Raw genomic sequence first — 24,019 nt, 5'->3', positions numbered from 1 at the left:
GAACTCCGTTGAACTCCATGAGTTCCTGCAGGACTTGAGCCCTGTATATATACAGTGGTCCCTCAACATACGATGGTAATTCGTTCCAAACGACCCATCGTTTGTCGAATCCATCGTATGTTGAGGGATCCGTGCAATGTAAAGTATAGGAAGTTATACTCACCTGTCCCCGCCGCTCTGGACCAGATCCTCACCTCTCCCGATGCTGATCCAGGGGCTCCCGATGCTGTCCCGCTGCTCCGGTGTGTTCTTCGTGATCCTCCGGTGTCTTGCGCATCTTCTGCAGGGTCCGGGCCTCGCTTTCCGGTGACGTTATTACGCTGCTGCGCCGGCGCGGCGTGCGTAGTGACGTAATAACGACGCCGGAAAGCAAGGCCCGGACCCTGGAGAAGATGCGCAAGACACCGGAGGATCGCGAAGTGGACCCGGAGCATCGGGAATAGGTAAGTGAACCTGCTGGGGCACATTACACTGCTATCCGACAGCAGCTTAAGCATTTTGCGGATAGCAGTTAATGCGATGGCCCCGACATATAAAAGCATCGCATGTCGATGCTGACATCGACATGCGATGGCCTCTGAGAGGCCATCGTATGTCGATTTTATCATATGTCGGGGCCATCGTAGGTCGGGGGGTTACTGTGTATATATATATATATATATATATATATATATATATATATGTAGCAGTGTTTCCCAAAATGGGTGCCTTCTGCTGTTTATAAACTTGTAAACTTCAACTACACGCATGCACAACTGGAGTTTGACTTTTTGGGAATGCAGGTAGTTGTAGTTTTGCAACCAATGGAGGCACCCATTTAGTAAATCATTGCTGTATATAGCACAACAGGTGAAAGCAGAATGTGAATGGTTGCTTAATAACATTCAGAGTGTTATGACTGCTGCTCTGACTGAGTCTAGCTGAAGCTGGGTCTGTATTCTAAAGTGTTGTATTATTAAGTGTTACATTTGAGAAGTTTAAAAAGCAGGAGTTGTAAGCAGGACCCACTGTAACTGTAAGTATTACACTCCCTTGATAAAAGTAGTTTTTCTTAATAGTTAATAACAGCTGTTTGTCACCAAGGATATGGACAGCAGGATTGGAGGTTTTCTTCAGTGCACATTGTGCCACATGTATACATCTCTGGAGCAGCAGCTTCAGGGTGAATACCGCTGTGACAAATGTGAGCATGTTGCCCACCTGGAAGCTCGTATTAGAGATCTAGAGGAGCAAAATGCAACATTGAGGGCGATTGACAATCTTACAGAGCAAGCAGTTAGTGGGGTAGAAATGGAGGTTGGAGAAACTAGCCAGGAGGCCCAAGTAGGGAGCTGGGTTAATGTAGTTAGAGGGACTGGAAAGGGGGCAAGGAAAAGGAAGGTCACTTCTGCTTCTGATCTCCCAAGTAAAATTGCCAAGTTGGGCGATGATGCGAGGGCCTCAGTATCAGAGATGGCAACCCTAGTGGATACTGGTCTCCCTAACAGCCGGGGGAACAGCTCAACTAGTAGTGTGGGGGAAGGTAGCGCAGGTAGGCCAAGACAGTTAGTTGTGGTAGGGGATTCTATAATCAGGAAGACGGATAGAATAATTTGTCGCCAAGACCACCTCAACCGAATGGTTTGCTGTCTCCCTGGTGCCAGGGTTCGGCATGTGGTGGAAAGGGTGGACAAATTACTAGGGGGGGCTGGGGATGACCCAGCTGTCGTGGTCCATGTGGGAACCAACGACAGAATACATGGTAGGTGGAGGTCCTTGAAGAATAATTACATGGAACTAGGTGCCAAGCTGAAGGGAAGGACCTCTAAGGTTGTGTTCTCATCGCAGGAAAGACAGCGGGAGCTTAGGGAGTTAAATGCATGGCTTAAGTCGTGGTGTGAGGGGGAAGGGTTTGGGTTTTTAGAGCACTGGGCTGACTTTTCATTGGGGTACAAACTCTATTCTACGGATAATTTGCACCTGAATGGAAGGGGGTCTGCTGTGCTGGGGGAGAGAATCCTGGAAGGGGTGGCTGAGTATTTAAACTAGGTGAGTGGGGGAAGATAATAAAGCAAAGAAAGCAGACAGTGGGATGGATAGGTTAGAGAGGGGTCAGGACATAATGGCGGGTGGAGAGGAGTCCTGTGGGGGGAGGTTAAGAGCAGTGGATAAGGAGATTCATGCGTTACAAACCAGCCGTAAAAATAAATGTAGCCCGAAAAATTGTAATCCCAATAATTCAAAAAATTCCATTAGCCCCAATAACTCAATAACTACAATAAGCCCCATTAACTCAAAAAATACCGTTAGCCCCAATAACTTAAATAACAACGTTAGACGCAATAACGCAAAAAATCCCATTAGCCCCAATAACTTAAATAATAACGTTAGACCCAATAACTCAAAAAATCCCATTAGCCCCAATAACTTAAATAGTACAATTAGCCCTTATAACTCAAAAAATGACATTAACCCCAATAACTCTGAAAATCCCATTAGTGAGACTATATGTGTAAAACTTAATGGAAATGTAAAGTGTATGTTCACAAATGCCAGAAGCCTAGCAAATGAAATGGGGGAGCTTGAGGCCTTGATACTGGAGGAACATATTGATATAGTTGGGGTCACTGAGACATGGCTGGACTCCTCGCATGACTGGGCTGTTAATCTGCAGGGGTTTACATTGTTTCGCAAGGATAGAATGAACAGAAAAGGTGGTGGAGTCTGTCTGTATGTTAGAAGTAGTATGAAAGTCAGTGTGAACGATGCCATAGTGTGTGATGATTCTGAGGAGGTGGAATCACTGTGGGTAGAATTACAAAAGGAGGGAAATACTGAAAAAATAATATTTGGTGTAATCTACAGACCCCCTAATATCACTGAAGAGATAGAAGGTCGGCTGTATAAACAAATAGAGAGGGCCGCCCGGGCAGGTACAGTGGTAATAATGGGAGATTTTAACTATCCAGATATAGATTGGGGCCGGGGGTTGGCTAAAACTACAAAGGGGAGAAAATTCCTAAATTTATTGCAGGATAATTTTATGGGCCAGTTTGTGGAGGACCCAACAAGAAGTGATGCCTTGTTGGATCTGATCATTTCCAACAACGCAGAGCTGGTTGGTAATGTAACTGTGCGGGAAAACCTTGGTAATAGCGACCACAATATAGTTACTTTTGACTTAAAATGTAGAAAACAAAGACAGACGGGGAAAGCAAAAACATATAACTTTAAAAAGGCAAATTTCCCTGGGCTGAGGGCTGCACTACAGGACATAGACTGGGGGGAGGTGTTCTGAAATACTGATACAGAAGGTAAATGGGACATCTTTAAATCAACTCTAAATAACTATACAGCTAAATATATACCAAAGGGGAACAAATATAAACGATTAAAACTAAATCCTACATGGCTGACAAATGAGGTTAAAAGAGCAATAAACAACAAAAAAATAGCCTTCAAAAAATTCAAATCTGATGGGTCAGCTATAACATTTAAACAGTACAAGGAGCTTAATAAAATCTGTAAAAATGTAATAAAAACAGCAAAAATTCTAAATGAGAGACAGGTGGCCAAAGAAAGCAAAACTAATCCTAAATATTTTTTTAGATATATAAATACAAAAAAACCAAGGACAGAGCATGTAGGACCCCTTAATAATGATAATGGGGAGGTTGTCACGGGCGATCAAGAGAAGGCGGAGCTACTGAATGGGTTCTTTAGTTCTGTATATACTATGGAAGAAGGAGCTGACATTGGCCAGGTCAGTGCTGGTAACACATCATATAATGTATTGAACTGGCTTAATGTAGAGATGGTACAAGGTAAGTTAAGTAAAGTAAATGTAAGCAAATCTCCAGGGCCGGATGGACTACACCCAAGAGTTCTTAGAGAGGTAAGTTCAGTAATATCTGTACCCCTGTTCATGATATTTAGAGATTCTCTGGTGTCTGGTATTGTGCCAAGGGACTGGCGCAAGGCTAATGTGGTACCAATCTTCAAGAAGGGCTCTAGGTCTTCGCCAGGCAATTATAGACCGGTAAGTTTAACGTGCATTGTGGGTAAATTGTTTGAAGGACTTATAAGGGATGACATACAGGAATACATAGGGGATAATAGTATTATAAGTGATAACCAGCATGGGTTTACTAAGGATAGAAGTTGTCAAACCAATATAATTTGCTTTTATGAAGAGGTGAGTAGAAGCCTTGACAGAGGAATGGCTGTGGATATAGTGTTTCTAGATTTTGCTAAAGCATTTGATACTGTCCCTCACAGACGTCTGACAGGTAAGTTAAGGTCTTTGGGTTTGGAAATTTTAGTTTGTAACTGGATTGAACACTGGCTCATGGATCGTACCCAGAGAGTGGTGGTCAATGATTCGTACTCTGATTGGTCCCCGGTTATTAGTGGTGTACCCCAAGGTTCAGTACTGGGACCGCTGTTGTTTAATTTAGTTATCAATGATATAGAGGATGGTATTAACAGCTCTGTTTCTATCTTTGCAGATGACACCAAGCTTTGTAGCACGGTACAGTCTATAGAGGATGTGCATAAGTTACAAGATGACTTGGATAGACTAAGTGTCTGGGCATCCACTTGGCAAATGAGGTTCAATGTGAATAAATGTAAAGTTATGCATCTGGGTACTAATAACCTGCATGCGTCGTATGTCTTAGGGGGGATTAAACTGTCAGAGTCACTGGTAGAGAAGGATCTGGGTGTACTTGTAGATCACAGACTACAAAATACCATGCAATGTCAGGCTGCTGCTTCCAAAGCCGGCAGGATATTGTCATGTATCAAAAGAGGCATGGACTCAAGGGACAGGGACATAATACTCCCCCTTTATAAAGCATTGGTACGGCCTCACCTGGAATATGCTGTTCAGTTTTGGTCGCCTGTTCATAAAAGGGACACTGCGGAGTTGGAAAGGGTGCAGAGACGCGCGACTAAACTAATATGGGGCATGGAACATCTTAGCTATGAGGAGCGATTAAAGGAGTTACAATTGTTTAGTCTTGAGAAGAGACGTTTAAGGGGGGATATGATAAACGTATATAAGTATATAAATGGCCCATACAAAAAATATGGAGAAAAACTGTTCCAGGTTAAACCCCCCCAAAGGACGAGGGGGCACTCCCTCCATCTGGAGAAGAAAAGGTTTAGTCTAAAGGGGCGGCACGCCTTCTTTACCGTGAGGACTGTGAATTTATGGAACGGTCTACCTCAGGAACTGGTCACAGCAGGAACAATTAACAGCTTTAAAACAGGGTTAGATACATTCCTGGAACAAAATAACATTAATGCTTATGCAGAATTATAAAACTACATCCCTTTCCCTTATCCCCTTACATCCTTCCCTTCAATCCCCTGGTTGGACTTGATGGACGTATGTCTTTTTTCAACCATGCTAACTATGTAACTATGTAACTGGTCAGGTGACCGGGGCAGAAAACAAACGACTTTGGCAAGGAACAGGAATTTCAGCGGCAATGTGCAGGACATCAATCACAGGAGATGCCAGGTAATGGATAAAACTTTACTGAACAACCATACAACATGTTTAACTGCGCATGCGCAGCTTCTTCAGGCTCTGGTAAGCTGCTTCTCCCCCTCCTCCTCTTTTTCACCTTGTTGTAAGCCTGCACCTTGGAGCGCCTCTGCTTTTTGCTTTGGGGCAGAAAACGACAGTAATGAGGAAGTGAGCACAGATTTAGTTTAACTGGTTGCCGACACAGGATGAGCCGGCTCATCCTAATTAGCGAGTACTTGCCGCATAAGGACGAGCCGGCTTGTCCTGAAGCTAAACTGTCACAGCATGTAAACATGCTGGCCTACATTTATCATTGTAGGTATAAGTGAAGCATTTTTCTACACCTTTTATTTGTGTGCTGGTAATGTGTAGGAGCACCAGATTTATTAAATGGTCACAGAGCATTTGATACATTTTGTACAGGTCACATTTTCAGAAATTCTTGTCTTTACATACACCAAAATGCTAAGCTAAGTCTGGGCTGGTGTAGTTTTAGAGACTTTTCAGTGGCTTTGTGCCTTTTTTGCTCCTTTTCCCAAAAAGGCACAGTTGATAAAACCTTTCTATATCATGTGTATTGCCAAAATCAGTGGATTGCAACTCAAAATCAGCAGAAATGTATAAACCAAAAGGCACAAAAAACCCTGGTTTCTCCTTTTTTTGCCCCTTTTTAGACACAAAAAACTGTCTAAAGACAATGATAAATGTGGGCCGCTGTAACAGAGAAGTGACTTCAGCTGTCATAGACCTGCAGCTGGCCCCGCCCCCCGATCGCTGTGATTGGTCAATTAATCCAGATTGACCAATCACAGCAAAGGCAGTTGAAAAAACTGCCTTTCACAGCTCCGATCTCCTCAGTGCAGGGGGATCAGTGAGGAGATCAGAGCTGTGTGTCTCTGTACAATAAAAAAAAACAAAGACTCTAAACACCCCCTGTTACCCCTCCTAGTGATCCTTTGTAGGTGACATCAGCTGTCTTGGACAGCTGATTGTCACCATGCACAGATCTAAAAACTGTGGCCCTCTAGATGTTGAAAAACTACAACTCCCGGCATGCCCAGACAGCCGTTGGTTGTCAGGGCATGCTGGGAGTTGTAGTTTTGCAACATCTGGAGGGCTGCAGTTTGGAGATCACTTACTTAGACTACCACAGCAGTACAAGGTGCTGAAAAAAGATTAAAAAAAATCACTTAGACCAGTGGTCTCAGATGTTGCAAAACTACAACTCCCAGCATGCTCTGACAGCCAACATCTGTGAAAAAAGTGACTTATTTATTTTTTATTTTTTGCAGCACCATGTACTGCTGTGTGCTCCTAACTAAGTGGTGATCTCCAAACTGCATGTTGCAGAACTACAACTCACGGCTGTCCAGGCATGCTGAGAGTTGTTGTTTTGCAACAGCTGGAGGTTCACAGTTTGGAGACCACTGGTCTGACCCATCTGTCTGCTGCCCCTAGCTTTATTTTTTTTTTTTTTTGAGGGGGCGTTTGCAGCCCATGCCACCAGCATCTGTTCTGTGATGCATGGCCGGACCTTTCCCCATGTGCAGACTGCCATGATTGCTGATCAGTGATTTATAACTTTTTTTTAGGGTTGTTTGCCCACAAAAAAAGTGAAAAAAAAAAATGAAAAAAAAAAAAAATACCTGCACCCAAAATAGTGCTGATCAGTAGCAAATCATTGGTCAGCAATCATGGCAGTCTGCACACGGGGTAACGTCCGGCCACACAGCGCAGTCACCGCATACCTCCCCCAAAACGTGCCCAAACCAAAAACCAAGTGGCTTTCTGGCCACCATTGCGCCGGGTGCAGAAATATACACGTCACAAGTCTGCCCTAAAGTTGCATGGGAGGAGGACGTGCCCCAAGCACACCTCCACCATGTGAGGCCCTCTCAATCTCTGCAACGGTCAGCCACCCCTGTTCAAATCCCTGATTTAGGCCTCAAATTAGCATGGAGTGCTCTCACCATTGAGTTCTCTCGTATTTAAAGGCAACAGTTCATGTCAACGTATGAGGTATTTCTGTATCCAGGAGAAATTGCATTACATATTTTGTGGGGTTTCTCCTTTTACCACTTGTGAAAATGAAAAAATGGGGGCTACACCAACATATTAGTGTAAAAAAATATTTTTTACACTTACATGCTGGTGTTGTCCCATATTTTTAATTTCTACAAGTGATAAAAGGAGAAAATACCCTCAAAATAAGTAATGCAATTTCTCTCGAGTACAGAAATATCCCAGATGTGGACGTAAAATGCTCTGATGCACAACAAGGCTCAGGAGTGAGAGCGCACTATGTACATTTGAGGCCTAAATTTGTGATTTGCACAGTGGTCACTGATAGTTACAGCGGTTATGACATAAATGCAAAAAGAAACACCCACATGTGACCCCATTTTGGAAACTACACTCATCAGGGAACGTAAAAAGGGGTATACTGAGCCTTAACACCCCACAGGTGTTTGATAAATTTCCGTTTAAGTTGGACGTGAAAATGAAAAATTTGATTTTTTTCACGAAAATGCTGGTTTTACACCAAATTTTTAATTTTCACAAGGGGTAATAGGAAAAAAGCCCCCCAAAACTTGTAACACCATTTCTTCTGAGTATATAAATACCCCATATGTGGATGTAAAGTGCTCTGCGAGCTCACAGGGCTCGGAAGAGAAGGAGCGCCATTGAGCTTATGGAGAGAGGATTGGCTGGAATTGAAAGCCATATGCATTTACAAAGCCCCCATGCAGCCAGAACAGTGGACCCCTGCACATGTGACCCCATTTTGGAAACTACACATCTCACAGAATGTAGTAAGGGGTGTAGTCAGCATTTACACTCCACAGATTTTTTGAACAGTGGTCCATGAAAATGAAAAATGCAATTTTTCATTTGCACAGCCCACTGTTCCAAAGATCTGTCAAACGCCTGGGGGGGGGGGGGGGTGTAAGGCTCAATGCACCCCTTATAACATTCTGTGAGGCGTGTAGTTTCCACATTGGGGTCACATATGGGGGCGTCCACTGTTCTGGCACCATAGAGGCTTTGTAAGCGCATATGGCCCCCAACTTCCATTCCAACCAATTTCCCTCTCCAAAAGCCCAATGGCGCTCCTTCTCTTCTGAGCCCTTACTCAGAAGAAATGGTGTTACAAATTCAGGGGGCTTTTTCTCCTATTACAACTTGTGAAAATGAGAAATGTGGGTTAACACCAGAATTGTTATGAAAAAAAATTCAAATTTTTCATTGTCACGTCCAAATTTAAGGAAAATTCGTTAATCACCTGTAGGGAGTTAAGACTCACTATACCCCTTGTTAGATTCCTTGAGGGGTGTAGTTTCCAAGATAGTATACCATGTGTTTTTTTTTTTTTGTGCTGTTCTGGCACCATAGGGGCTTCCTAAATGCGACATGCCCCCCAAAAACCATTTCAGCAAAATTTGCTCTTGTTATGTTATGCGCTCCGGCCCCACACGCTGGCTGTGAGCGCATGGTCCCCTTACCTTCTGCTGCCAATGGGGCTGGGACTCGCATTGTGGGACGCGCCCGCATGTGAGCACCAGTCTGTCACTCTCTGGGTGTTTCTCCTGCCTCTGCTTCTCTGCTCCGGCATGCATGTCCCCCTCTCATAGGGCGCGTGCGTGCCGGAGCTTTAAGATTTAAAGGGCCAGTACGCTCATTAGTGTAATCCACTTGTGGCTCATTTATAAAGTCCTCCACCCTCCTTAGTTCCCTGCCGGATCTTTGTATGCTGTAACCTTTCAATTTTCCACCTAAAAATCCATATTATGTATTATTTTGCGCCACCAATTCTACTTTGCAGTGACATTAGTCATTTTACCCAAAAATCCACGGCGAAACAGAAAAAATAATAATTGTGTGAAAAAATGTAAGAAAAAACACAATTTTGTCACTTTTGGGGGCTTCCGTTTCTACGGAGTGCATTTTTCGGTAAAAATGACCCCTTATCTTTATTCTGTAGGTCCATACGGTTAAAATGATACCCTACTTATATAGGTTTGATTTTGTCGCACTTCTGGAAAAAATCATAACTACATGCAGGAAAATTAATATGTTTAAAAATGTCATCTTCTGACCCCTATAACTTTTTTATTTTTCCGCAAACAGGGCGTTTGAGGGCTCATTTTTTGCGCCGTGATCTGAAGTTTTTTTTCGGTACCATTTTTTTTTGATCTGACTTTTTGATCGCTTTTTATTCATTTTTTAATGGTATAAAAAGGATATATTTTTATAGTTCGGACATTAAGGCACGCGGCGATACCACATATGTTTATTTTTATTTACACTGTTTTTTTTCTAATGGGAAAAGGGGGGTGATTCAAACTTTTATTAGGGAAGGGGTTCAATTTTATTTTCCTTTTTATTTTATTTTTTGCAGTATTATAGCCCCCATTTGGGGCTATAACACTGCACACACTGATCTTTTACACTGATCACTGGCATGTATTAACATGCCATTGATCAGTGTTATCGGCGCTTGACTGCTCCTGCCTGGATCTCAGGCACGGAGCAGTCATTCGCTGATCGGACACTGAGCAGGCAGGTATACTTTCATTTTCACTTCAGATGCGGCGGTCAGCTTTGATCGCTGCATCTGAAGGGTTAATATAGGGCATCACCACGATCGGTGATGTCCTGTATTAGCCACGGGTCCCGGCCATGACCCAGCGTTATATCGCAGGAGCCGGCGCAGGATGTAAAAATACGTCCTGCGTCGTTAAGGGTGTAAAGGTGAAAATGGGCTGTGTCCTTAAGGGGTTAAAGACAGCGTGCGGGGAAAGGGACAAAAAGAAGGGCATAAAAGCGTATCAGAGCCACGTACAGGAGATAAAAATGTCAAACTAGAATAATGGATGCAAGGTTAATGTCCTATGCTGATCAGAGTTTTGTTTTTTCTAATTCCATTTGTTGGACAACCCCTTTAAACCCTTAAAGGGGTATTCCACCCCTAGACATCTTATCCCCTATCCAAAGTATAGGGGATAAGATGTCAGATCGCCGCGGTCCCGCTGCTGGGGACCCCCGGGATCCCCGCTGCGGCACCGCGCTATCATTACAGCACAGAGCGAGTTCGCTCTGTGCGTAATGACGGGCGATACGGGGGACGGAGTAGCGTGACGTCATGGTGCCGCCCCTCGTGACATCACGGCCCGTCCCCTTAATGCAAGTCTATGGGAGGGGGCGTGACGACCGCCACGCCCCCTTCCATAGACTTGTATTGAAAGGGGCGGCCGTGACATCACGAGGGGCGGAGCCGTGACGTAACGATGCTCCGGCCCCTGTACCTCCCATCATTACGTGCAGAGCGAACTCGCTCTGTGCTGTAATGATAGTGCGGTGCTGCAGCGGGGATCCCAGGGGTCCCCAGCAGCGGGACCGCGGCGATCTGACATCTTATCCCTTATCCTTTGGATAGGGGATAAGATGTCTAGGGGCGGAATACCCCTTTAAGGACCCAGACCATTTTCACCCTAAGGACGGGAGTGTTTTTTGTACATATGACCACTGTCATTTTAAGCATTGATAACTCTGGGATGTCTTTACTTTTCATTCTGATTCCAAAAATGTTATTTTTGTGACATATTCTATACACTATGTTAGTGGTTAATTTTTGTCGATACATAATTTCTTGGTGAAAAATTCCCAAATTGGATGAAAAAATTAAAAATTTTGAATTTTTCTAACTTCGAAGCTCTCTGCTTCTAAAGAAAATAGACATTCCAAATAAATTATATATTGATTCATGTATACCATATGTCTATGTGTGCATCATAAAGTTTACATGTTTTTACTTTTGGAAGACATCAGAGGGCTTCAAAGTTCAGCAACAATTTTCCAATTTTTCACAACATTTTCACAATCAGAATTTTTCAGGGACCAGTTCAGTTTTGACATTCAGTAAGTGTGTTAACCCTTTAGGTGTTTCACAGGAATAGCAGCAAAGTGAAGGAGAAAATCTTCATTTTTTACACTCGCATGTTCTTGTAGACCCAGTTTTTGAATTTTTACAAGGGGTAATAGGAGTAAAAGCCCTCCAAAATTTGTAACCCAATTTCTTTCGAGTAAGGAAATACCTCATATGTGTATGTCAAGTGTTCGGCGGGCGCAGTAGAGGGCTCAGAAGGGAAGGAGCAACAATTGTATTTTGGAGAGGGAATTTTGCTGAAATGGTTTTTGGGGGGCATGTCACATTTAGGAAGCCCCTATGGTGCCAGAACAGCAGAAACCCCCCACATGGCATACTATTTTGGAAACTACACCCCTCAAGGCACGTAAAAAGAAGTCCAGTGTGCCTTAACTCCCCACAGGTGTTTGACAGCTTTTCATTAAATTCGGATGTGTAAATGAAGAAAAAAAATTTCTCACTAAAGTGAAGTTTTCCCCCCAAATTTACCATTTTTACAAAGAGTAATGGGAGAAAATGCCCCCTAAAATTTGTAAACCCATCTCTTCTGAGTATGGAAATACCCCATGTTAGGACGTAAAATGCTCTGCGGGCGAACTACAATGGCTTTTGGAGAGCAAATTTGCTTAAATGTTTTTTGGGGGGCATGTCACATTTAGGAAGCCCCTATGGTGCCAGAACAGCAACAAAAGAAAACCCACATGGCATTATATTTTGGAATTTACACCCCTCAAGGAACGTAACAAGGGGTACAGTGAGCCTTAACACCTCACAGGTGCTTGACGATTTTTTGTTAAATTTGGATGTGTAAATGAACAAAAAAACTATTTTTCAATAAAATGCTGGTTTTTCCCCAAATTTTACATTTTGACAAGGGGAAATAGGAGAAAATGACCCCCAAAATTTGTAACCCAATGTGTATGAGTATGCAAATACCCCATGTGTGGACGTCAAGTGCTCTGCTGGCGCACTACAATGCTCAGAAGAGGAGGAGCGACATTGAGCTTTTGGAAAGAGAATTTGTTTGGAAGGGAAGTCAGGGGCCATGTGCGTTTACAAAGCCCTCCGTAGTGCCAGAACAGTGGACCCCCCCCCCACATGTGACCCCATTTTGGAATCTACACCCCTCACAGAATTTAATAATTACATTTTTCATTTTCATGGACCACTGTTCCAAAAATCTGTCAGACACCTGTGGGGCATAAATGCTCACTGTACCCCTTATTACATTCCGTGAGGGGTGTAGTTTCCAAAATGGGGTCACATGTGGGTATTTTTTTGTGGGGGGTTTATGTCAGAATTTGTAAAGCAAATTTGTAAAGCAAATGTAAAATCAGCCACCCCTGTGCAAATCACCAATTTAGGCCTCAAATGTCCATAGTGCGCTCTCACTCTTGAACCTTGTTGTGTGTCCGCAGAGCATTTAATGCCCACATATGGGGTATTTCTGTACTCAGGAGAAATTGCTTTACAAATTTTGGGGGGCTTTTTTTACTTTTACCGCTTGTGAAAATAAAAAATATGGGGCAACACCAGCATGTTAGTGTAAAATTTTTAATTTTTTTACACTAACAGGCTGGTGTAGCCCCCAACTTTTCCTTTTCACAAGGGGTAAAATGAGAAAAAGCCCCCCAAAATTTGTAGTGCAATTTCTCCCGAGTACAAAAATACCCCATATGTGGCCCTAAACTGTTTCCTTGAAATACGACAGGGCTACGAAGTGAGAGAGCGCCATGCGCATTTGAGGACTAAATTAGAGATTGCATAGGGGGGGACATAGGTGTATTCTATGCCAGTGATTCCCAAACAGGGTGCCTCCAGCTGTTGCTTACTTCCCAGCATACCTGGACAGTCAGTGGCTGTCCGGAAATGCTGGGAGTTGTTGTTTTGCAACAGCTGGAGGCTCCGTTTTGGAAACACAGCCGTACGATACGCTTTTCATTTTTATTGGGGGGACAGTGTAAAGGGTGTATATGTAGTGTTTTACCCTTTATTATGTGTAAGTGTAGTGTATTGTACTGTTTTTAGGGCACTGGCGGCGGTTTACGGTGAGTTTCCAGCTAGGAGTTTGCACTGCGGCGAAAAATTTGCCGCAGCTCAAACTTGAAGCAGGAAACTCACTGTAAACCCGCTCATGTGAATGTACCCTGTTAATTCACATGGGGGGGGGGCTAACCTTCAACTGTTGCAAAACTACAACTCCCAGAATGCACTGACAGACCGTACATGCTGGGAGATGTAGTTTTGCAACAGCTGGAGGCACACTGGTTGGAAAACCTTCAGTTAGGTTCTGTTACCTAACTCAGTATTTTCCAACCAGTGTGCCTGCAGCTGTTGCTAAACTACAACTCCCAGCATGTACTGATCGCCGAAGGAGGTACGCAACTTCAACTACCAGCATGCCGATACAGCTATTTGCTGTTTGGGCATGCTGGGATTTGCAATTTTGCAACATCTGGAGGGCAAGAGTTTAGAGACCACTGCACAGTGACCTCCAAACTGTGACCCTCCAGATGTCGCTAGGCAACTCACCGACTTCCGTAGGATCCAGGAAGCTGCATCGCCGTCCTCTGCTGACGCCGATCACCGCCGCCGATCGCTGCCCGCTGCCGCCGCCGATCAGTGGGTGGACTTCGGCGCCAGTCCCTGTCAGTTTCCCCGTTCTGCCCGGCCTACTGTGGGTGGGCAGAGCGGGGGAACCAAACGTTAACCCCCTGCCCCCGATATGCTATTGGTCGTCGCTTCTGAACGACCAATAGCAGGGATAGAAGGGGTGGCACCCCTGCCACCTCACTCCTATCCCTTCAGGGGGATCGTGGGTGTCTTGGACAGTCCCGATCCCCCTTATTTTCTGGGTCACCGGAGACCCGTATGACCCGGAATTGCCGTAAATTGCCGGTGTGAATTCACTCAGGACCCCCTTGGGCATTTGCACGGGGTGCCTGCTGATAGATATCGATATAGAAATTAGAAAGGACTCAGGGTTTTTCCGTTTTTGCATTTTCGTTTTTTCCTCCTCACCTTCTAAAAATCATAACGCTTTCAATTTTCCACCTACAGACCTATATGAGGGCTTGTTTTATGTGCTACCATTTCACAAAATCTACAGCGAAATAAAAAAAAAATTTTTTGTGGGACAACATTTTTGCGGCTTCTGTTTCTACGCAGTGCAAAAAAACTACACATTATTTTTTATTCTGTAGGCCCTTACAGTTACAAGGATGCCCAATTTATGTAGGTTTTATTTCATTACTTTAAAAAAATTATAACTACATGCACCAAAATTAGAATGTTTAAAACTGTCATCTTCTTACCCCTATAACTTTTTTATTTTTCTGTATAGGGGATGCGTGAGGGCTCATTTGTTGCGCCTTGGTCTGTAGTTTTTATCGGTACCATTTTTGTTTTGATGGGACTTTTTGACTACGCAATTTTAATGGGTCTTTTTGACCACGCAACTTTGGATTTTGATATTTTTCTTTATGTATGCACCATTGACTATGCGGTTTAATTAACATTATATTTTTATAGATCAGACATTTATGAACGCGATGATACAATTTTTATTATGTTTACATATATACATATGGAATTTGGGGAAGGAGGGTGATTTAAACTTTTAGTATGGAAGGGGTTAATTCACATTAGCTTTTTTTTAAACTTTTTTTTTTAACCTTTTTAGTCCCCATAGGGGACTATAACATGCAATCCTTTGATTGTATACACTGTTCAATGCTAGAGCTGGCTGGAGCATCGAGGAAGAGATTGGATGCCGAGGAGGCAGTTAAGGGCCCTCCTGACATCCTCTAAGCTGATCGGGACACCGCGGTTTCACCGTGGTGGTACCGATCAGCTCCACTGAGCTGCCAGGAATGCTTTTTTTCATTTTAGATGCCACAATCAACTTTGATCGTTGTGTCTAATGCGTTAATGTCGGGCATCACTGCGATCGGTGATGTCTGACATAAGACATGGCTATCGATGGCCGGGACATAGCAGGGGAGCAGGTGCAGGGCATACATGTACGCCCTGTGTTCTTAAAGGGGTTGTGCGCTGCCCTGCCATTCGGAGCTCCGCTTGCAGCGTCCGGAAGTTCATTACTCCGAACGCTGTGTGCGGGCTTCCGTGTTCGCGGCCGCCCACTCGTGACGTCACGCCCGGCCCCTTGTGACGTCACGCCCGCCCCCTCAACCAAAGTCTATGGGAAGGGGGCGTGACGAGGGGGCGGCCGGGAACACGGAAGCCCGCACACAGCGTTCGGAGTAATGAACTTCCAGACGCTGCGAGCGGAGCTCCGAAAGGCAGGGCAGCGCACAACCCCTTTAAGGGGTTAAGTTAAAAATAAGGAATTCTTGTAAGTGTGGTGCAGTGGTCACACCAGTCATGCTGGAAGTAATCAGCATTGACAGTAGGCTATGTTCCCACTGCGGAAAATTTGCAGAATGTTCACCCGGAAAACACAGGTGGACATTCTGCAAATATCATGTTCTGATGGCGTTAGGGTCACTCGAAAATGCGCCGTCTCCATAGATGGCAATGCATTTCTGAGTGAATTCCACCAAAAGCAGGGTTTAGCAAAAGTCAGTAAAGCTAACTATATGGAAATAACAGAAAGACATGAAATAATAATAAAAATAAAAAAACTAGCAGTTTTTTTTTATCCTATACCCTGAATAACCTTTCCATTTTTTACATTTCTAGCTATAAGATTTATTGCTTGAAATAAACTAGGTATGCCTTCTCTTCATCTCTGAGTATTCTAAACATTGGTATGCCTGGCGTACAGTACGGGGAATGGGCAATTTATGTCTTTGAAAATGATAATCACAGTAAATGTATAATTCATCTTTCTTAATGCCTCAATGTCCTAAAGGAAACCATCAGTAATGATTTCTTCCAGGAAAATGGGGCACAACCATCCATCTAAAGCGTGATTGTTGGTCTGTTATCATGTCCTCTGCTTTCGTCTGGTTTACACAGATGACATATAGTTACCTGAGTAATGTCCTCCATCTACTGATATTACCCTAACAACATTTTATCTATTATTCTTTTAGGCAAATCATAAGGGGAATGCTTGACCTTTTATGTTCTTTATATGTTTTTTTGTTATTGTTTATCATTCTTTATTTATTGGTTTTGTCTTGCCTAAGTTGCTGCAAAAGCACTCAGAGTGATGTGCTTCCCAGCAGCCATCTGTATATAACAAAAGCTAAGTAGGAAAGCAAACTATTAACTTTCATAAAAGAATGTGTATTCAAGTAGAGAAAACAAACATAGTCGCACATCCACAAATTGTATTTTGATCTAATTGATTCTCAGCATAAATTCAAAAACTAACAGGTTGTTAGTATATCTTTTGATCAAAAGGTACAAGCCCACTCGCCACGTCAAGGCCACCTATTTAGAGTGGTTCCGTAACGTCCCTAGCATAAAATGGTGTAGCACTGGGCGGCGACCACCACGCAACACCAGTGCCCACAGGGGGAATGACCCACTGGTAGAGCGGCCCCAATGCCACTCAAACAAGTCCCTGGGCTTCACCTCCCCACAGACACGGCGCCGCAGCAGCAATGGACGCCGCACAGCACCACACCAGTGTGAATAAGGTGTAAAAGCTCCCTTCCATGTGATCCCAGTCAAACTGGGAGGCTGCCAGAAATAAAAGGGCCCTGCGTAGCTACCTGCTACTTATATAAGGTTGGGCTGAGGGGGTGGGCAGGAGTGCTGACACAAGTGCTGGTGCTGCGGCGGTGGTGGTTGCCGCCCAGTGCTACACCATTTTATGCAAGGGGCATTAGGGACCCACTCTAAATAGGTGGCCTTGACGTGGTGAGTGGGCTTGTACCTTTTGATCAAAGTGTATACTAACATCCTGTTATTTTTTTAATTTATGCTGAGAAGCAATTAGATCAAAATACAATTTGTGGATGTGCGACCATGTCTGTCTTCTTTACTTGAATTCACATTGTGTTTTCTTTCCCCCCTTTTTTTGTTTTTTACACTTGTGTCAGCACTCCGCCCCACCCCCTCAGCCCAACCCTAAAAAAGTAGCAGGTAGCTACGCAGGGCCCTTTCATTTCTTGCAGCCTCTTAGTTTGACTGGGAGCACATGGTAAGTGAACGTTTACACCTTGTTCACACTGGTGTGGTGCTGTTTGGCGTCCATTGCTGCCGCAGTGCCATGTCTGTGGGGAGGTGCGGCCCAGGGACTGGTTTGAGTGGCATTGGGGCCGCTCTGCCAATGGGTCGTTCCCCCAGTGGGCACTGGTGGATGTGCGACCATGTCTGTCTTCTCTACTTGAATTCACATTTTATAAAAGAATATTGTGCTCTGTGACTTGTACAGGCAGGAGAGAGTAGCTCAGCTGTCCACATCACCTTTTTCCAGTAATAATAATTATTATTTTATATAACACACACAGATACCTTAGTGTTGTGTGATGTCCCAGTACAGGACATGGTCCTGTACTACCTTTAGGCCCTGTCAGGTTGAGTCCCTCAGTGACCTGGGGGCTCCCCTGCAGGGACTTTCCCTGTTGGTTTTATAAAGGTGTGTGTGTCACTTTAATGCTTAGACAGAATCCCTATGTATAGATAGTCTCAAGGACCTGTGGGAGGTCTCAAGGACCTGTGTGTAAGCCTGTCACATGTTATGCTATGCAATCACATGATTTGTTGTCACATGTTCTCCCAGAGAGTACCAGCTTAACCTATGACCTCAGCTTGACCAATGGGCTTTAGTCCAGCCCCCCACTATATAAAGGGGCAGCCATTACAATTCAGTCTCTTTTCTTCTGCTGCAAGCAGCTCTTAGCACTTACCACCAGCTACCTTACTGAGCTCAGCTACCAGAGAACTCAGGCCAAGTGATCAGCATCTGGAAGGCCGCAAAAGCTACCGTCTCTCCATTAAGTCATAAGTCTATGTCTGCTGTCACTGAAACTAGTCAAGTCCTGCACATAGTCAAATCAAGTCTAATTTCAAGTCAAGTTTATTACAAGTATATTGGTCCAGCAAGCTGCGAGGTCCTCTGGGTCCTGGCCACCTCTCTGGGAAATCTGGCCTTAGCTGTGAAGATAATTACACCTGTCTTCTACTCAGTAAAGCCTCCGTTTAACCGTAACTGGTTGTGGACTCTCATTTCACTGCTAGCAATTGGGAAAGCAGAGAATCCTGGCGTGTGGTGTTCCGGAACCCGAAAACCACATTGGCGTCATGAACACTAAGGGTTAATACCATCCAGTCCCCGGGGTTAATACCATCTGATCCCACCAACCTACACCGCCACACCTGTGGTCCCGCCATTCACCTGGTGGTTCACCACAGTTGTACACTCAGTGCCCCCATACATCTACCTTCAGTTTACCTGGTACCTGTCATTGTAATCCTACCTATGATGGTAATGAGATGACTGCTTAGAAGTGATCTTTAAAGAACAGGAAGTGTCAGCCTATTGTTGGGCTTAGTGGCCAGTGTCCCTTTAAATAACATCACTTTAAGAATTGAATGCAAAACACATTGGGGGGGGGGGGGGGACACACACCAGTTTTAAGGTGTTCATATACCTTATACTAAAGGTGTATGTGACAGATGATGTTGGTGGAAGAAGTGTTGGACGTGTTGCATTTTGACCACCTGAACCTATTTTGCTCTGGCTCTTTGCTCCGCTTCCCATAGAGAACACATATATGTTGAGCCATGCCTAACATTTATTTTAATGGGAGAGAGGACTATAATTTGTCTCACAGTTATTAAGAATGTAGGGTTACCTTTAGTAAAATCTGTCTTACGAATGCGCCATATTTATTAAGAATCCAGCCACTTAATATATTAGTCTATGTGCCAGACTTAGAAATCTACAAAATCCGTGAGCTGGGGTAGATGTCAGACATAACTTACAATACAGCATTAAAAGAATTTATCTATTAGCAGGAGACAATGATCTTATGTATAATCATTTATGTATGTACAAAATAAATAATTTTAACATTGCAGAAGCATGATTATGATTGATGTCCTCTAATGCATTCTGAACATGCACTTACATACAGTGCAACAGCAGATGGCAGACATAAGCAAACTGTGATAGAATAAAAAGATGTGTAAATCAGTCAGTATAAAAGGCAAAATTCTTTTTGTATAGCACCTACAATGTGTGGGTCCGCAGGGCCGGCGTTAGGGTGGGGCAAACCAGGCAATTGCCTAGGGCCCCCATACCCAGGGGGCCCCCTGACGGCTGCTCAGTAAGGGGGGGGTAACTGTTTTAAAGTGGCCGCAGCGTTGGCTGCTTGTTAAAGATAAGCAGCCCGACCGCGGCCACTTTAAAACAGTGACCAGCTCCAGGCCCCGTGCCCGCAGGGGGCCCCCGTCACATTCGGGACATCCCTGTGTCCCGAAAAATCTTTTCAGGACACAAGGATGCCCCGTTAACCTCATAGCGGCCCCGCGTTAACTTTAAAAACGCAGGGGCCGCTGGGAGGAAGCGCACGCAGGGACGTCACTGACTTCCCGTCCGTGCGCCCATAGCAACAATACAGCGGAGCAGTGAGGAGGACGCGCGGGTATGGTAAGTGACCTGCGGTCATCTTCAGTATTCCGACCGCCGTGGTCGGAATACTGAAGTGGGGCAGTAAACATGCATACAGCCTCCAGCCATACACTGTATATGACTGAAGGCTGTATGTCTGTGGGGGAACATACTGCACCTAATGTGGGGAAACTACACTGCACCTAATGTGGGGAATATACTGCACCCAATGTGGGGGAACTGTACTGCACCTAATGTGGGGAACTATACTGCACCTAATGTGGGGAATATACTGCACCTAATGTGGGGGAACTATACTGCACCTAATGTGGGGAACTATACTGCACCTAATGTGGGGGAACTGTACTGCCCCTAATGTGGGGTAACTATACTGCACCTAATGTGGGGAACTATACTGCACCTAATGTGGGGGAACTATACTGCACCTAATGTGGGGGACTACTATATACTGCACCTAATGTGGGGGACTATACTGCACCTAATGTGGGGGAACTACTGTATACTGCACCTAATGTGGGGGACTATACTGCACTTAATGTGGGGGAATACTGTATACTGCATCTAATGTGGGGGAACTACTGTATACTGCACCTAATGTGGGGGACTACTATATACTGCACCTAATGTGGGGGACTATACTGCACCTAATGTGGGGGACTATACTGCACCTAATGTGGGGAACTGTACTGCACCTAATGTGGGGGACTATACTGCACCTAATGTGGGGGAACTTCTGTATACTGCACCTAATGTGGGGGACTATACTGCACCTAATGTGGGGGACTACTGTATTCTGCACCTAATGTGGGGGAACTACTGTATACTGCACCTAATGTGGGGGACTACTATATACTGCACCTAATGTGGGGGACTGTATTGCACCTAATGTGGGGGACTATACTGCACCTAATGTGGGGAACTGTACTGCACCTAATGTGGGGGAATATACTGCACCTAATGTGGGGGAACTATACTGCACCTAATGTGGGGGCACTATACTGCACCTAATGTGGGGGACTACTATATACTGCACCTAATGTGGGGGACTGTATTGCACCTAATGTGGGGGACTATACTGCACCTAATGTGGGGAACTGTACTGCACCTAATGTGGGGGAATATACTGCACCTAATGTGGGGGAACTATACTGCACCTAATGTGAGGAACTATACTGCACCTAATGTGGGGAACTATACTGCACCTAATGTGAGGGGACTGTACTGCACCTAATGTGGGGAACTATACTCTTTACCTAATGTGGGGGAGCTATACTGCACCTAATGCGGGGGTACTATACTGTCTACCTAATGTGGGGGGGGGCTATACAAAAATATAAAATTGTCCTATTTTGATCCCTATAACTCTTTTATCTTTCTGTATATGGGGATGTATGAGGGTCATTTTTTGCACTGTGATTTGTAGATTTTATCGGTACCATTTTTGTTTTGGACTTTTCAATTGCTTTTTAGATATTCTTTATAGTATTTGAAGTGACCAAAAATGTTCAAATCTGGTTAGTGCACTATTACGACTTTTGGGGCCCCACTTTTTATTTTGCCTAGGGCCACGCTAAGCCTAAAACCGGCCCTGTGTGTCCGACCCTAGTCAATAAATATATCCAACAACTGCTCTGCTACCCTCTGCTCATAAAATACAGAGATATGTTTACATTTGGGCTATCTATAGAATAGGGGATAACTGATCAGTGGAGGTCCTGCTGGGACTACCATAAGAACAGTGGTAAAATGTGAACAGAGTGCACTGTACATTTATTATCTATGGGGATTCTGAACATGGCTGAGTGAAGCGGGCACAAATTCCTGCAGACACACCCAGACTTCTGAAAAGCCTTCCTATGACTGGAGGATATTATATCTTCACCTCTGTATTTGTGGTGTCCCTGTGGTCTGCGGATTGCTTTGGGCATGCCTGCTGAACTTGTGTTGGGCCTCCTGTTTTGTGAAATAATGTGATGTTATGCAATTTACTGTATTCACTGTATTATATGTGTACTGTACCCTTAAGAAGGAGATGCAGAGTAACCAGGTGGCCCTGTTATCCAATGGGAGACCCCAAATTGTGTAGCGGGGAGGGGGGGGGGGACTGCCCCAGTTGGGTTTCAGTTTACCTGAGCTGTAGTTCAGAGTTCAGTTGCTGCCATGTGCAGAGCTCCATGCGAGCTGCAGTGTGAAAAAGAGGTGGAAGAAGTGTGAGGTGCTTCCTCGGGAAGCCTAAGGAAAATCACTCATCAAATTAACAATAAAAAAGAAAAAAGAGATTGAGAGGATCACACCACTAAAGAATTATATACCGAGGTAGCCTGTGTTACACATACCCGTCGTGACAAATAGATATACAAATGGAAGTAGAAAAAACAGTCCTCTAGGTATATAAATACTAATAAATGTGCAAGATATGACCAGTATATTAGTAAATAAAAATGTATTTAATTGATAGTATTCATACACAGGTATACCGACAGGGCCCTTGCCGGAAACACCCAAAAATACAAAATACAATGAATCTATATATATAAAACTCAATGACCCTCATTTACTATTGCAAACCCGACATGTTTTGTCGGGTTGTGCGCCAGAATCTGTCGCATTGCCCTAGAAATTCTGTCTGTGCCAGATTTTGCGCCAGAATTTGCACCAGAATTGAAAAAACTCACTAACTCTCGACTTTGCTAAGAAAACCCAAAAGGGGGCGTGGCCAACGGGGAAAGGGGCTGTGGTCTCAGAAAAGGGGCGTGTTTCCGACATTTTCACAAAAACCCAACATATTTCCTAAGGTTTCCACATAAAATGTGGTGGATTTGAGCTGAAGAAAACCTCACAGATCAGAGCATGTGTAAAAAAAGCAAAGTGTAGGGAAAGTGGAAAATGTAGGGAAACCTTAGTAAATACCGTGGAAAATAAATTGTAGGGAATTAAAACCCACAAAGAAACCTACACAACACTCTTTGTAAATGAGGGCCAATGTGTGTGTGTGTGTGTGTATGTATGTATGTGTGTATGTATGTCTGTATGCATGTTCCAGCATCACGTCCAAACGGCTAAAGATATTAACATGAAACTTGGCACACATGTTATTTATATGTCAACAAAAAACATAGGATAGGTAATTTAACCCTTACTCACCCCCATTTACCAGGGTGAGGGTTTTTGTTTAAAGTCCCATACAAGTCTATGGGAAATATATGTTACTGCATAACTTCCAAACAGCTGGAGATATTTCGATAATAGTTGGTCACATGTTACTTATATGTCCACTTAAAATATAGGATAGTTAATTTAACCCTTAACTACCCCCTTTTGTGAGGGTCTGAGTTTTTGTTTAAAGTCCCATGCAAATCAATGGAAAATGTATGTTCCCACATAACTTCCGTCCGACTGGAGATATTTCAATACCTGGTACAGATATTACGGGTCGGGGTAGGAGGTCGGGATAGGAGGTCGGGATAAGAGGTCGGGATATGAGGTCGGGATAGGAGGTCGGGATATGAGGTCGGGATAGGAGGTCGGGATAGGAGGTCGGGATAAGAGGTCGGGATATGAGGTCGGGATAGGAGGTCGGGATATGAGGTCGGGATAGGAGGTCGGGATATGAGAATGAGATATGGGGTTGGGATATGACAACAATATATGAAGACTTGGATTAGAGAAAGCTGTCCGGCACTGCCAGACTCTCCGTGACTCCTCTGAAGGAACCCGGTCAGTCCCTGTACGATAGGTGGTGCTCAACTCCCCAAGAAGATACAGTGTCCATAATCCAAAAAATACTTTCAGTAGAAAAAAGGAATGGCCCTAACCGTTGTCTTTTATTTCTTATTCTTTATTTTCCATAAAGTGCAGGTGCATAAAATGGCATATTACCCGTCCGGGTGTGGACGCCAGTGCGCGTGCTTCAGGTAACAATTGTTTCGCTCCAACTGAGCTTCAACAGACCCTCCTATATGAGGATGGGATATGAAGTCAAAAGCTTCCTCCTCTGTTGATTTTCCTCCACAACAAGGATTAGGAA

General features: G+C 44.1%; 1 protein-coding gene across 1 annotated transcript in view; it reads right to left on the bottom strand.

Annotated features, from left to right (window-relative positions):
• RGS20 (regulator of G protein signaling 20) overlaps positions 1-22,159 on the bottom strand; it is a 256,736-nt gene extending 234,577 nt beyond the window's left edge. Inside the window, exon 1 of the mRNA XM_056521918.1 lies at positions 22,122-22,159. The gene's annotated coding sequence lies outside the window, so the exon portion shown is untranslated. The remainder of the gene's footprint in view (positions 1-22,121) is intronic.
• Between the last annotated feature and the right edge of the window lie 1,860 nt (positions 22,160-24,019).

Source organism: Hyla sarda, chromosome 5, assembly GCF_029499605.1.
Source record: "Hyla sarda isolate aHylSar1 chromosome 5, aHylSar1.hap1, whole genome shotgun sequence".
Classification (NCBI taxonomy): Eukaryota; Metazoa; Chordata; class Amphibia; order Anura; family Hylidae; genus Hyla; species Hyla sarda.
This window is presented reverse-complemented; position numbering and strand designations above follow the sequence as displayed.